The following is a 16309-nucleotide window of genomic DNA, read 5'->3' on the forward strand; positions in this document are numbered from 1 at the left end:
AGGCAAAGGGGTACCAAGGTTTATTAACCATGTAAGAAATCAACACGATGGTAATATACAATCTTTACGTTTTGCGGGGTTGGAACAGGTTTCCTTACCAAAACAAGGTGGAGACTTGCAGCGCTTGCTACTCCAGAGAGAAGGGAGATGGATTATGCGCGCAGGCGCTGTAGGTCCCCTAGGTCTAAATGAAAGGATCGACATGGCCGTTTTCCTCTGAAAAGTGATTGTAAAATTCATTGCAATGTTCTGTTTCAGATTTAAATCATTGGTTGCGTTGTTTTTAAATTGGTTTTAAATATGTCTTTGTTATTAATGTTTTCACATTTAAGATATAGGTGATTGGTGCACCTTGCTGACAGGAGGAGTAGCAGGAGGGGCAGTGCCTTTCAGCTAGCACTGATATGGACCCACCCTACTTCCTTTCAGTGTTTGGACCCGTTGAAGTGCTGAGGCACGAAACGATCGTTGTCCGCATTTTTTCTACACTCTCCCTGGCTGTTATTGTAATGTTGTCCGAATAAAGTTGTGACTTTTTACATACACGGGTAAGTGCACTTTTTTATCTTTTCATGGACTGTTATGTATTACTTCGCAAGTCGCACCCCATTGTATAAAAAGGATATAATATCGGCTCACTGATAAAGGGTGATAAAAATAACAGAGTCTAGCCTTACAAACAGCAGTGCGGAGGTCTATTGTTTCCTTTGTTCGTTTGAACTATATATAGGTGAGATGACACACAGGTATATACTATATACAGGAGGAGATTACATACAGGTATATACTATATATAGGAGGAGATGACATACAGGTATATACTATATACAGGGGAGATGACACACAGATATATACTATATACAGGAGAGATGACACACAGGTATATACTATATAGAGGAGATGACATACAGGTACATACTACATACAGGAGGAGATGACATACAGGTATATACTATGTACAGGAGGAGATGACACACAGGTATATACTATATACAGGAGCAGATTACCTACAGGTATATAGTATATACAGGAGAAGATGACATACAGGTATATGCTATGTATAGGAGGAGATGACATACAGGTATATACTATATACAGGAGGAGATGACACACAGATATATACTATATATATGTGAGATGACACACAGGTATATACTATATACAGGAGGAGATTACATACAGGTATATACTATATATAGGAGGAGATGACATACAGGTGTATACTATATACAGGGGAGATGACACACAGCAGGTATATACTATATACAGGGGAGATGACATACAGGTATATACTATATATAGGAGATGACATACAGGTGTATACTATATATAAGGGAGATGACAAACGTATATACTGAGGTGAAAATGAGAGGTGTGAGGTGAAAATGAAAAGGTGTGAGTGCAAAATGAGAGGAGTGAGGGAAAATAGTGGAGTGATCGGAAAATGACAGATGTGAGGTCAAAATGACAAGTGTTAGGGGGGAATGAGAGGAGTGAGGGGGAAAATAAGAGGAGTGAGGGGGAAAATGAGAGGTGTGAGGGAGAAAATGAGAGATGTGAGGGGGAAAATGAAAGATGTGATGGGGAAAATGAGAGGCGTGATGGGAAAATAAGAGAAGTGAGGTGCTATAACTAACCACAGATATTTACTATGCCCAGGCAACGCCGGGCTCTTCAGCTAGTAGAATATAAAAAGGCAGGGGGAATGAAAGAATTGCCTCCAAGAAAACGAGGGGGGAGACAGCAGAAAAAAATAAAAGCCTGCACCAAGGCGGAAATTATTGGGAGGGGAAAGGAGGATTACAGATATCCCAGGAATATAAAGGGCAAATAGCTGTGGAAACCACAAACCTTATTCGTCCAGAATAAAACCTCTCTGCTAATAATGAGTATGAGACCAAGTTGTACTAACAACCAAGGGGGTATGAGGACTGGTAAGGATCCAATAGCCATATATAGCCTACTTAATATTGTCTTACAAAGAGTCTCCCTGCAGCAAGCATAATAGCAAAAAGCCTTCTATAACTGTTAGGATACTGAGGTATCAAAGTGTTACCTGAAGAGGATATGCAGTTACTGGGACACAGCACGTCCTCTTGGTTGCACCAAGCTCCCGGTGCCTGGTTCCTGCGCTCAGCTTAGAGGGGCCCAGTCGCAGCCCTCCTCTAGCTCTTAGGTCCTTCTGTGCTCTTGCACTGTCTGCTACAAACTGTCTAACTCCTCCTCCAGACCAGGATGTATATAGGGAAGTTCCCCTTAAACCAGGTTTAGCGCTCTCCCTTCTGGACTGGAGTCAGAATGTGTTGAATGTAAGATTACCTGACAAAGGGATTCTTCCTGTTCCTAGGCATGGCATTACCCTCCCTGAGAGGAAGGCAGCACCACTGTGGTACCTGAACTTCTGGGGTGCCACATTCCCCCCGTTAAATCCAGTACTCCCAGACTGGGAAAAGAAAACATAAACAAACAGGTTAGATAAGATGCAAAACATTTTAAAAAAGGCATTTAAACAGGGTAAACAGGTTTAAACCTTTTCTTCCCTTATCGGAGGCACTTTTGGCTTAAACATTGCAAACATATTTACAAAAGTACAACTGGTCTTATACCAGGGTGTCATTGTTCATAAATAACAGTACCGATGCAAGGGACCCGTCACAAACCCCCAATGTATGCATGGGCGGGCTACAAGGCATATATCCAGACCCAGAGTTCAGCCACGCCAGACGGTTTTTCTTCAGGTCTGTGAACAAACAAGGCCCTACTCACGCTGGCAATGTGGGTAGAACCAAAAGTGCACCTTGAAGGTGCCAACTATTTACAGTGACAGTTTTTGGGCAATTCACCTTCCATTACCCTATTGTCCATTTTAACCCCTGCAATAAGCATAAGCAAACATTTTTTTTTTACATGTAACACCAATTATTGACAGATTACTAGTCCCTGTAATGGGCTGGGATCCGACCTCTGGTACTACAGGTTGATCTACGCAGCACAGGCACTGAGGGTGATCTGACCAGATTCACTACGCTTGCTATCACTGGTGTTAAGCGCTGTCTTATGACTATGCTACTGGGAATCCTGGGTAGCACAGGTGTAACTGATCTTCGAGGAGTACTGTTGCTCACTGTGGGCATGACAGATTCACCGATAGCAGGGGGTGGATTCTCTGGTTCCATTGCTGGTGTGACGTCTGCTGCTTAAGCTCGCTGGTGTAGAGTCTCTTCTGTTTCAGGATGGTTTTGAGTCACATCTCCTTCTGGCATTTCCAACTGGGGAAAAGTCAAAACAGGCACCACTATCACTTGACTTACCTGAGTCAACGACTGGAGAAAATCTCCAAGAACAGTATGGATTCTCTTTTCCTCTTCTTCCGTGGTTGAGAAGTACCTGGGTCTTTTTCCTTGTCTCTCGGTTTGTCAGGGCACACTTTAAGATGATCTCATGATACCCGCAGTCGAGGTTGCATATGAGACACACTTTGGTGTTATCAAAGTTTGATGGTAAGATGGTATATAGTTCTACTTCCCACTGGTCATCAAGTTTGTGCATTCTTCTTTTTCTCTTTAGCACTTGTTCACTTGGTGACAAGGGAATTGCAGGGTCACGTTGATTATAGTTTCTTTCTTGCCTTTGTCCTGCCTGGGACAAGCTTCTTTTCACACATTCTTGTTCTTGGTGGTATTTCTGTTGTCGCTCAGTATCCCAATCTGCATCTGGTGATGTTGCTTCTGGTGTGAGGACTCTCATTTCAAGATCGACAGGTAATTTGCTAGATCTTCCCTCTCACCAGTTAGGCTGAAGTGCAGTTGGTGGAATTGCAGCGCCCCAGAGTCCTGGTCGTTGCAGTACTGTGGCTCCGCCACTAAGGGGAGCTATGGTGCGTCTGATGGCACTGAAGGAGTTCATCTGATCAGGTATCACAGACACCAATACATTTCACAGTCGGGCCTCCGGGGGGAGCTAAGGGTTCTATTCACTAGGCCACTCCCCACCATAGTGGGTAAACTGGGGGTCAGGCAGGAAGTTAGATCAGAAAGCTGACTGGGTTGGAACCAGGCAACACCTTGTGGCAGAGGGTGTTGTGGGGGAAGATACAGTAGGGTCTCTGTCAGGGGTGGGATCCTGACAGAGGCTTGGCAACTTGAACGAACGTAACGGGACCGTGCCTGCTCAGGATAGCGGCGGTGCCCAAGGAAGGACGAGAAGCGAGATAGATTGTGCTGAGTGAGAAACGAGATCAAGCAATAGGAGAATACCAGTAGGGGTCGTGCTGTAAGACCGAAGCAACACCCTACTGAGGCGCACTACCGGTGGCCGGAACGCCGAGAGGGTATTTCAACATCCAGCTTCAAGCAATACTCTAAACAGCGGCAGGGCAGTCAGTCTAAGGCGGGCTGTCTAACTTAAATCACCTATGCAGTCTTGGGGGGCAACTTGTGGAGAGGGGCGACTCTAGGGTCCCGGAAGAGCTCCGAGCCTACCCGTCAAACGGGTGCCGTCCCAACCAGAACACCAGGGAGGGACGGAGGATTAGCAGAACATCATCTAATCGAGTTGTGAGGGAACTTAAGAAACAGACACAACAGTTGTGGGGACTTTCTGTAAGCACAGCAGGGAAGGACTGCAACACATAGCGCTAGAAGGAAGGCACAGATTTCCACCTGCTAAGAGAACTCTGGAGGTGCCATTGGACCGGCCGGACTTGCGTAGCCTGGTTATCCGGATTCCGGACTGAGGACCCAGAGATCTTCAGTAAAGAGGTAAAGAGACTGCAACCTGGTGTCCTCGTTATTTACTGCACCGCACCACCACCACCACCACCATCATTCACCACTCTTTCACCGGACGTCCCCCTGACAGGCAGGGCCACGGACCGGGCCTAGCCACAGTGACAACCCCAGAGCAGAGACTCAGAGGCCCGGTACCGGGTACCCCTTGGCCCTGCGGCGGTGGGGGCGCTCCAATTTGGCATCACGAACAGGATCTACTTAAGCCTGAAGAATCAGGTCATGTGTGCCTTGGAACTGTGATTTGTTGTGCTTGGACTGTACTTTATTGCAAAGACTGTGCTGCGCCATTTACCACCAAAATCCGCCGCCATTATAGCGCTAAGGAGAGCGCAGGAGAAGAAGAGGGGCGTGGAGTGGGCGTAGGCAAGCTGGAGAGCGCGAACAACAATGGCCGCCCAGTCTAAATATTTCTGCACTGTGAGGACGTGTCCGTCAGCAGCGGAGATCCGCCTCCTGATCCTCAATGGGGGGCGGAGATCGAGAAAACGACACCACCCACGAAGGAGAGAGCGGGAAAAAGACCAGGAAGCGACCCACGTGGAGGACGCCATGGCCAGCAGCTCCGAACCCGACAGTGGGGTTGAAGTGGAAGTTTCCCCCAACTACCCGGATGAGCACAGCAGCCCGTTCTCCGTGGACAGCACCGAACTCCTGCGAGTCGAGATGGAGAGCTTGCTCGACCAGCTCCTTCAGCTGAACATGAAGGCCCAGGCTCCGCACCAGGCAGCGCCGGAAGAAGGTCCTCAGGCGCCGGATCCTGCACCGTTACTGGAGCAGCCGCTGAGATCCTCGCTGACACCGCCGGAGGAACCCGCCGCGGAGGAGGAACCTGCATCGGCTGGTGAGTCCGCCGACCCCGTCCCGCTGGCCGAGGGTTTGCTGGTGGGTCCCGTAGCAGCACCACCTCTCCCGGGAACCCATAGACTCCAACGCCTGCTACCATGGGAGGAAGCCACGGGCATGGAACACCGTATGCGAGCCCCAATCGCCCCCACTCCCCTGCTGTGTGAGGTCCACGCGGAGCGCACAGTGTGTCGCTGGGTGAACCCCGGATCCAATCTTATGGGGTTCCCTGGGGTGGAGACCCAGGAGGGAGAGATGGTGCAGGCCCTAAGCTGGGGAGAATATCAGGTCCAGCTAGAGCAGCAGTGGAAGGAAAAAGAAAAAAAATACCAGGCCGGGCTGGAGGCCTACCATCGGAAAGACCTGGCGGTCAAGGACCGGGCCCGCAAGGACCCCACTGCTCACCAGACCCTGTGCAGGCAGGGCATCATCACCACCTTCAAGCTCCGTGGGGGCTGGGGCTTTATCAAAGAACCGGGTCTGTATGCGGAGGTGTTTGTGAACCGGAGGGATGTTGAGTCGCACCTCAGGGAGGGCCACCCAGGCCGGGATCTCTATCCGGGGGATGAAGTCTCATACACCAGGCACTTTGGGGAAAAAGGGTGGTTTGCCCTGAATGTCCACAAGGAGCCAACCCCTGCGATGCCTCCGATTAGGGTGCCAGTAAAGCTGACCCCTGTAGCAAAGGTGTCCCCCTACGGTCAGCCCGTGGTCGTGGCAAGGACCACCGAAGACACCCCCACGTGCACTATGGTCAAGACCACGACATGCAGCATTGTCACCTCCACCACCCTCGTGGCCAAGGAGGCACCTCCCTCGGAGGTTGGTGCCCGTGCTGCTGCGGAGCTGAAGACTGTGGGTACACAGACCCCCAGATGGGACGACAGACCCCCTTATGCAGTACCAGGCGGCTCGCAATACCCAAAGGGGTTACCTCCGCCGGTGCTGCCTCCTGGGTGGTTTGAGTAAATGTCTCCGTATTCTGAATATGTAAATAGTTCTTTAACTGTTTGTTCGTTTCCTGTTTTGCTGCTAGACCCGTCCAGGGTTAACTCTTAAAGGGATTCCTTTTGTTGACCCGGGATCCCTAATGTTTTGTTTGTTTTTCTAAGTTTTGCACAAGTTTCCAGAACTGCCGCAATCATGAACAGTGCATGATACAAACTTTTTGTAAATAGTTTGCACCTTATTAAAGGTGCTCCCTACTGGTTTTACTTCAAAAAGGACTCTTTGTGAAGATACCACACTGGAACCTTTGCCGAGTATGGACTGGTAGCTTGAGAAGATATGCTACCTCATAGAGACTTGGTCCCCTCTTAAAGGGGATGTTCATTTGTTGTACTTAAATGGTGATATTGCTTTAAGACAGGTGGCAATAATGTTTGATGAAAGAAAGTGATGATAATGTTTACATGAGAAAGTTATATGTATCCAACTAGTTAATTGTAAAGAAATGCTGATAATGTTGATAGACAATGAGGATAGAAGGTGAACCCTGAGTCCTCCTAGGAGCCATATAGAAATGGCTCAGTACTCTTAAACTGAAAGTAATGTTATGTTCTATACTGTGTATAGTAGTTGAAAAGGCAGTAGGCTGAACGGGGCGGTCCTGTAACAGAAAGGAGAGGCAGAAGGTCTGGTGCCGTTAGGACAGGCGGTCCTGCAGATTTAAAGTAGGAGAATGAAAAAGTTAAATTGCCTTATAATGTGATTATAAGAAGGTCTTTAGTGGATTCAGAGTGTATGTCCGTAAAGGCAATGTTAAATTATTGTTCAACAATTTTGCACTTAGTAGAATACCCAGTTGGGTAAAAGCAAGTTATTTGTAGCATGTTGCTATGACATTTAACTATGTTTGTAACGTTCAAGTGTCCTCACCTCCCATAAAGGGAAGCTCTGTTTAAGTATACTTATTGTTATTGCACTCAACAAAACTGTATGTCTTTTTGCTGACTTGTATTGTTGTTTTCTTCTCAGTCCCGGAGTACTGTGTTTAACCAGGGGGGAGTGCAGCGCCCCAGAGTCCTGGTCGTTGCAGTACTGTGGCTCCGCCACTAAGGGGAGCTATGGTGCGTCTGATGGCACTGAAGGAGTTCATCTGATCAGGTATCACAGACACCAATACATTTCACAGTCGGGCCTCCGGGGGGAGCTAAGGGTTCTATTCACTAGGCCACTCCCCACCATAGTGGGTAAACTGGGGGTCAGGCAGGAAGTTAGATCAGAAAGCTGACTGGGTTGGAACCAGGCAACACCTTGTTGTGTTGTGGGGGAAGATACAGTAGGGTCTCTGTCAGGGGTGGGATCCTGACAGAGGCTTGGCAACTTGAACGAACGTAACGGGACCGTGCCTGCTCAGGATAGCGGCGGTGCCCAAGGAAGGACGAGAAGCGAGATAGATTGTGCTGAGTGAGAAACGAGATCAAGCAATAGGAGAATACCAGTAGGGGTCGTGCTGTAAGACCGAAGCAACACCCTACTGAGGCGCACTACCGGTGGCCGGAACGCCGAGAGGGTATTTCAACATCCAGCTTCAAGCAATACTCTAAATAGCGGCAGGGCAGTCAGTCTAAGGCGGGCTGTCTAACTTAAATCACCTATGCAGTCTTGGGGGGCAACTTGTGGAGAGGGGCGACTCTAGGGTCCCGGAAGAGCTCCGAGCCTACCCGTCAAACGGGTGCCGTCCCAACCAGAACACCAGGGAGGGACGGAGGATTAGCAGAACATCATCTAATCGAGTTGTGAGGGAACTTAAGAAACAGACACAACAGTTGTGGGGACTTTCTGTAAGCACAGCAGGGAAGGACTGCAACACATAGCGCTAGAAGGAAGGCACAGATTTCCACCTGCTAAGAGAACTCTGGAGGTGCCATTGGACCGTCCGGACTTGCGTAGCCTGGTTATCCGGATTCCGGACTGAGGACCCAGAGATCTTCAGTAAAGAGGTAAAGAGACTGCAACCTGGTGTCCTCGTTATTTACTGCACCGCACCACCACCACCACCACCATCATTCACCACTCTTTCACCGGACGTCCCCCTGACAGGCAGGGCCACGGACTGGGCCTAGCCACCGTGACAACCCCAGAGCAGAGACTCAGAGGCCCGGTACCGGGTACCCCTTGGCCCTGCGGCAGTGGGGGCGCTCCAGAATTCACTGGGATGTGATTATACAGATCTACCAAGTCTGGCAACTTCAATGGCTGTTTGGTGACTATGGGCTGTAGAGGAGCCCTCTGGCTGACACGGTCCTGTCTGCACAGGTTGCATGGTCCACACGCTCAGCACCACTTTTCAATGGCTTTTCTCATGCCAATCCAGTAGAACCTGCCACGAAGTAGGATCTCTAACTTCTTCCATCAGAAGTGTCCTGTTCCATCGTGGTATGCTTCCAAGGCCATTGGTGCATTTTGTCTCGGGACCACCACCTGCCAGACCAGCTCATGAGTGCGTGGGTCAATATTCCTCCTACACAGCTTACCGTCGTAGTTAAACAATTTGCCCTTCGCCTTCCACAACTGCTGAGTCTCTTGTAGAGCATCTGGACCAGGGTGTGAATCTGCTTGTGTCAGTAGCTCTTTGAAGAGATGGACCATGGGGTCACGGTCCTGCGTCTCTGCCCATCCATGGTGGGGCAATGGGTTCAGCGTGGCTTCTCACCTGTCATTACGCTTGTTCCTCACATAATGGGAGTACTGAGTCACCCTGGGGCGATGGAAAGCTGGTAACTCAATCTCTTTAAGTGCTTCTAGATCTTCTCCCACTTCTGGTAAATGAGGCATCCTAGACAGCGCATCGGCATTTGCATTCTTGTGCCCTGCAAGGTACTTGATGGTGAATTCGTAGTTGGACAACCTGGCCATTCATCGCTGCTCCAATGCACCTAGTTTTGCCATTTCCAAGGGGGTCGGTGGGTTGTTGTCCGTGAAAATGGTGAATCTCGCTGAGGCCAGGTAGTGTTTGAACTGCTCTGTTACCGCCCAGACTATGGCAAGGAATTCCAGCTTGAAGGAACTGTAGTTTTTGGGTTTCCTTTCAGTGGAACGAAGCTTCTTACTGGTGCAGGCAATTACTCTTTCTTTGCCTTTCTGCACCTGGGACAACAGCACTCCCAGTCCCACGTTGCTAGCATCTGTGTAGAGCACAAACGGTTGGTCATAGTCAGGGTAGGCCAGAACCTCATCTCCCGTGAGAGCCAACTGAAGGATCCTTCCAGCCTGTCGTTCCACTCAAACGGAGGACCCTAGCTCTTGATCTTTTTGGATTGGCCACTAACAGGTCTTGCAGGGGTGCGGCTATTTTAGTGAAGTCCTTAATGAACCTTCGGTAGTAGCCTACCAACCCGAGGACTTCCTGGATGTTGCTGGGTGTTGACCAGTTCCTGATCACTTTGACCTTGTCAGGGTCTGGTGCCACTCCTTCAGAGCTTACCACATTGGGCACTTTGGGCTTTAACAGGTGGCACTTGGATGGCTTTACCTTCAGGCCAAATTTAGACAGAGCTTCAAACACCTCGGCCAGCTGCTTTAGGTGGTCTTCATAAGTCTTGGAGGTACAACAGGATGGATTAAAAATGCTTGTGCCCGAGACAACACTCCATCATCCTCTGGAATGTCCCTGGTGCCTTGCAAAGCCCGAACTGCATGTAATTGAATTCAGAGAGGCCTATTGGTGTTTTGAAGACAGTCTTTTCTTTATCTGCCTCTGCCACGGGAACCTGCCAATACCCACTAGTGAGATCTAAGGTGGAGAAATAGTTAGTGGATTTTAAAGCAGCTAATGACTCTTCGATTCAGGGCAACGGGTATGCTTCCTTGTGTGTAATGTGGTTTATCTGCCTGTAATCAACACACATCCTCATTGTACCATCCATTTTCCTGACAATGACTAATGGAGCTGCCCAGGGGCTACATCTATTTCGGATTACCCCAGCCTCTTTCATCTCTCATAACATCCTCTTGGCACATTGGTAGTGAGCTGGAGGTACAGGCCGGTACCTCTCTTTAATGGGTGGATGACCTCCAGTGGGGATAGGATGTTGGACCCCTTTTACCTGCCCAAAATCTAGTGGGTGTTTACTGAATACCCACTCATACTCATGGACCACCCAGTAAGCCTCCTGTTTTTGGTGTGAAGGGGTAGAGTCAGTGCCCACGTGTAATTTGTGACACCAATCCTCAAACTGTCCTACAGAGACATTGTTCTCACCTGGTCAGATGGGACCAAGGGTTCTGTTGCTTTTATTGCGTTATTATTAACAGTAAACAGTTTAGCTAGTGTAGCATATCTGGGTAAGTGGACCTCTTTCTCTCCACAGTTAAGGAACGTACTGGTACCCTCCCCTTGCGGACATCAACCACCCCTCTGGCTGTCAGGATGGTGGGCCTACTATCTGGTAGTCTTTACCTTTGAGGCCTATTGCTGCCCGACACCATATTAACATTTCACTCCTGGGGGGTATTGCAATGGGGATCGGATCACTCACTGTGACACGTCCAACTTCTCCACAGACAATTCTACCTGTAGTCTCTGCATCAGGGCTCTGATTTCTTTTTGCAGGACACGCTGCTCACTGGAACCAGCAGTTTTGGCCACCTGTTGTTTAAATGGCAGAACCTTGTGATGTGTCCCGCCTCGTTACAGCGGTGGCAGATGGATTGTCCGTCGTGATGATGGCGGTCGTAGTCTCTTCCTCTGATCGGTGGGATCCTCTTCTGTCGTCGCCAGAGGACGTCCTTCGGACTGGAAGACAGCTGGATTTTCTCCTTTGGGGATTCCTGCAGGGACTTCATGGTTTTGGCTAGTGCAGCTATGCTTTTAGTCAGTTCCTGGACCTGGAAGCGCAGGCCTGTGGAGGGATCATCATCCAGGATCTGTGCGTCGGCCTCAACGGGGACCTGATGACAGGATGCCACCTCCTGGTGGTACGTGATTGCTGAACGTCTAGGGGGCACTGTGCGGCTGGGCGTTGGTTCATGCAGCACCCGGATGGCTCTGTCTTTAAATTGTGCAAAGTCCAGGTCAGGGTTTTGCAAGGCCAGGATGCACAGCTGTGTCCTGTGGGTGCTGGACAGGAGTCCCTCAATGAACTGCTCCTTTAATAGCTTGTCCCCATCCTGCACGCTGTTGGGGTCAACCTGTTTAATGGCCCGTAGAGCATCCAGGAGATTAAGGGCATAGTCGTATGCTATCCTGTGCTCTTTGTTTGCACCCGAAAAACCTCATTTTGATTTCTGCAGCGGTGCGGGTGTCAAAAGTGTTTTTAAGTTTGGCAAATATCTGCTTAACAGTTCTTTTTTCCATATCTAGCCAGGATTTTACTTATCTTAGGGCTGCGCCAATTAGTTAGCCAGTTAGCATGCTGACCTTTTGATGTTCTGCCAGGGAATATACTTCAAATAGGCTGCAGAGCCTTTCCTTAAAGTCACTCAGCGTATGGGACTCCCCCTGAATATTGTGGCAGCCAGGCCACTCCTGGTATATAGGGCATGGATAGAGGCAATAGAGGAGCTGTTACTGCGGCGGGGTCCTGCTGGTTTGCAGAAGCTGCAGGCACTGTGGGGCCTGGTGTCATCATGGGACCTGTGGCTGTGTCCACCGTGGGGCCCGGTGTAACAGGCCAGATTAACCCCGGGTATATTCTGGGCGGGGGGTTAAAGTGGCCTAGGCCAGATTATACCCCGGGTATATTGCATGTTTACTTCACAGCAAAACCTTAAAAAAAAGAGGAGCTCTCCATGCAGGTGAAACAAGCCATCCTTAAGCTGCGAAAACAGAAAAAACCCATCCGAGAAATTGCTACAATATTAGGAGTGGCAAAATCTACAGTTTGGTACATCCTGAGAAAGAAAGAAAGCAGTGGTGAACTCATCAATGCAAAAAGACCTGGGCGCCCACGGAAGACAACAGTGGTGGATGATCGCAGAATAATCTCCTTGGTGAAGAGAAACCCCTTCACAACAGCCAACCAAGTGAACAACACTCTCCAGGAGGTCGGCGCATCAATATCCAAATCTACCATAAAGAGAAGACTGCATGAAAGTAAATACAGAGGGTTCACTGCACGGTGCAAGCCACTCATAAGCATCAAGAATAAAAAGGCTAGACTGGACTTTGCTAAAAAACATCTAAAAAAGCCAGCACAGTTCTGGAAGAACATTCTTTGAACAGATGAAACCAAGATCAACCTCTACCAGAATGATGGAAAGACAAAAGTATGGCGAAGGTGTGGTGGAGCTCATGATCCAAAGCATACCACATCATCTGTAAAACACAGCGAAGGCAGTGTGATGGCTTGGGCATGCATGGCTGCCAGTGGCACTGGGCCACTAGTGTTTATTGATGATGTGACACAGGACAGAAGCAGCCAAATTAATTCTGAGGTATTCAGACTGTGTGCTCAGATCCAGCCAAATGCAGCCAAACTGATTGGTCGTCGTTTCATACTACAGATGGACAATGACCCAAAACATAAAGCCAAAGCAACCCAGGAGTTTATTAAAGCAAATAAGTGGAATATTCTTGAATGGCCAAGTCAGTCACCTGATCTCAACCCAATTGAGCATGCATTTCACTTGTTAAAGACTAAACTTCAGACAGAAAGGCCCACAAACAGCAACTGAAAACCACCGCAGTGAAGGCCTGGCAGAGCATCAAAAAGGAGGAAACACAGCGTCTGGTGATGTCTATGAGTTCAAGACTTCAGGCAGTCATTGCCAACAAAGGGTTTTCAACCAAGTACTAAAAATGAACATTTTATTTAAAATTATTGAATCTGTCCAATTACTTTTGGTTCCTTTAAAAACAGGGTGGCACATGTTAAGAAGCTGAAACTCCTAAACCTGTCATCCAATTTTAATGTGGATACCCTCAAATGAAAGCTGAAAGTCTGAACTTCAACTGCATCTGAATTGTTTTGTTTAAAATTCATTGTGGTAATGTCTATAACCAAAATTAGAAAAATGTTGTCTCTGTCCAAATATATATGGACCTAACTGTATAGTCTCAGATCCCATACTTACATTTAAAAGAAAGAATAATGTGCATTATTACTCGGGCAAAGTTCAGAGACATCACACAGAGCACAAAAGTGCTGTTGGCGGTGACTTTACACACATAACAGACTAAACTAATATATAGAGAACAAAACAGAGCAAAAACCGAACAGTATAGGAGTGAAGTCCTGTACTCCTACAATCAAATAGAAAAGGGGATACCCTCACTGAATCCAGCGTCTGGTATTGTTGATGAACTCGGCGCCCGTATAGAGAGCTCCGCTTTTATAGCCATTAGACAAGAAAGATTTTGTTGGATTATGAGTATCTTAGGATTCTTTTGCATTAGACACCTTGTGGGACCGTAAACATTCAGTTACTTCCGCTGGGTCTGTAAAGAATATAGAAACGTTATTAAAGCCAGCATATTGTGAACATAAAACAGGTAGAAAGTATAAATCAATATCAAATATGCATGGGGACCAAGTAGGGACTAGCTACCAGACAGAAACTGAAAAAATGAAGAAGAAACAACAGCAGCCATAATGTCCCATATAAAATATAACCTTTATTGAATAATGTAAAAACCGCCAAATACAGTGAAATAATGCATAGAAGGGGAGAAGAGAGGTGTGCACCTAGTAGCCAAAACGGGCAAGATCACCCATTCTGCACCTGCCTGCACCTAATGAAGAACAAATACCCCCAGCTGCTCTCTGTAACAATGTAGGCAAAATGCCACAGCATAGGGAATGATATTAATGACACAATATGACATGTCTATAAAATATATATAAAGTCGCAGCTCATGACAAGCTCATACCTGCAATGTACCAGGCTGGCAGGACCAATGGGTGACCAAGCCCGACCCCGATGCGCGTTTCGGACCCCCTGAGGAAGGAGCTGCCCGCTCCGAAACGCGCGTCGGGGTCGGGCTTGGTCAGAGGTCTTGTAGGGACCCTGTGGGCCCTCTCCACTGAGAATGTTGAGGAAAATTCATCCCCCAGAGAGGCCCTGAGCCAGCCTTCCAGGGGGGAGAGGTCTTGTAGGGACCCTGTGGGCCCTCTCCACAGAGAATGTTGAGGAAAATTCCTCCCCCAGAGAGACCCTGAGCCAGCCTTCCAGAAATTGCTCAGGTTGCTGATCCTCTGAATGTTCCAGCAGGCCAATAATTTGGATATTATTTCAGCGTAGTCTGTTCTCCAAATCGTCTGCCTTTTGTTTACAGGCGCTTATAGAGCCAGCCACTTTCGTCAGTTTAGCCTCCATGGGAGTGATGGTATCTTCTATATGGGACACTCTTGCTTCCACCTCTGTAATGAGCCCCCTCATGGCCTGCATATCATGCCACAGACGACCCACCTCAGTGTGCACATCCTCTATTTTTTCAGTAAGAGATGATCTAGTTAGGGATATAGTCTGCATTCATTGCTCAGATGCCTGTTTAAGAGTCAATTCGTCTTGTTCACCCTCATCATTACTATCAGAAGGGCGGTTTTTATGTTGGGCCTGTGAGGAGTTATTTCTAAGAGTTCGTACACTATCAGGGGGATCATCCCTGGCATACCTTTTTAATTTGTCAGCAGCTCCTGCTCCCTTGGAATGGTGCATGGCTAACAGCAACAAGGTACCACAAAATGATTACAATTGTATTTGTGAAGAATCCACGTTCCAGTCGGGGACACAGCAGGGTTAAATGCAGAGTTTATATCCTAAAGTGACTCTGAATAGACTGGATGTTGAGAATCATAAATGTAGCAGCTTTAAGTCTTCACCAGGGCTCTGTGCATCAGAGCAGGCTCACAGTCCCAACAGGGCAGCAGCAGGGAGGGGGTTAATCCCTCCAAAGTAATGGCGCTGGCAGGTTGAGTGTCTATCTAATAGGGGAGCGCAGGGCCCAATCTTCCAGAGCACACACCGCACATCCCCTTATTGTCTCAGGATGTATGCTCACCTCCTGAGCAGCACTGCAAGGATGGCCAGTAGCATCACCTCTCCTCCTGTCAGGGCGCGTGCTTTAGAAATGGCTATTGTCCTCCGACTCCCGGTGCACCAGAGTTCCACAGCACTCACCCGCAGGTGTCGAGAGACTCCTGGAGCCCAAGGGGAGAGTCCTGCCGGTGATAGAGGTTGGCGCCGCGTCCCGTCCCATCAGAGCGCGCGCTTTAGAAAATGGCTGCCACCACACGTGGATCCCGCTGTCTGTCCAGGTCTCCTCGACTCCCAACATCCCGGAACCTCGCAGCACCCTTCCGCAGAGGTCACAAGCCTCCCAAGGTCCAGGGGTTCTGATACCGACAGGTATAACTTGCTAAAAAGGGGTCTTAATGGCAGGATAAGTTCAGGATTCCAGGAGCTCTCTCAAGGTGCATCCTCTCTCCTCGGCTACATAGCCACGCCCCTGCCCACAAGCTTTTTGGAGATGGAAATTTCATTCTCCAGCAGGACTTGGCACCTGTCCACACTGCCAAAAGTACTAATTCCTGGTTTAAAAACAACAGTATCACTGTGCTTGATTGGCCAGCAAACTCGTCTGATCTTAACCCCATAGAGAATCTATGGGGTATTGTAAAGAGGAACATCAGAGACACCAGACCCAACAATGCAGATGAGCTGAAGGCTGCTATCAAAGCAACCTGGGCTTCCATAACACCTCAACAGTGCCACAGATTGATCGCCTCCAT

This window comes from Ranitomeya variabilis, chromosome 4 (assembly GCF_051348905.1).
Source record: "Ranitomeya variabilis isolate aRanVar5 chromosome 4, aRanVar5.hap1, whole genome shotgun sequence".
In the NCBI taxonomy this organism is placed as follows: Eukaryota; Metazoa; Chordata; class Amphibia; order Anura; family Dendrobatidae; genus Ranitomeya; species Ranitomeya variabilis.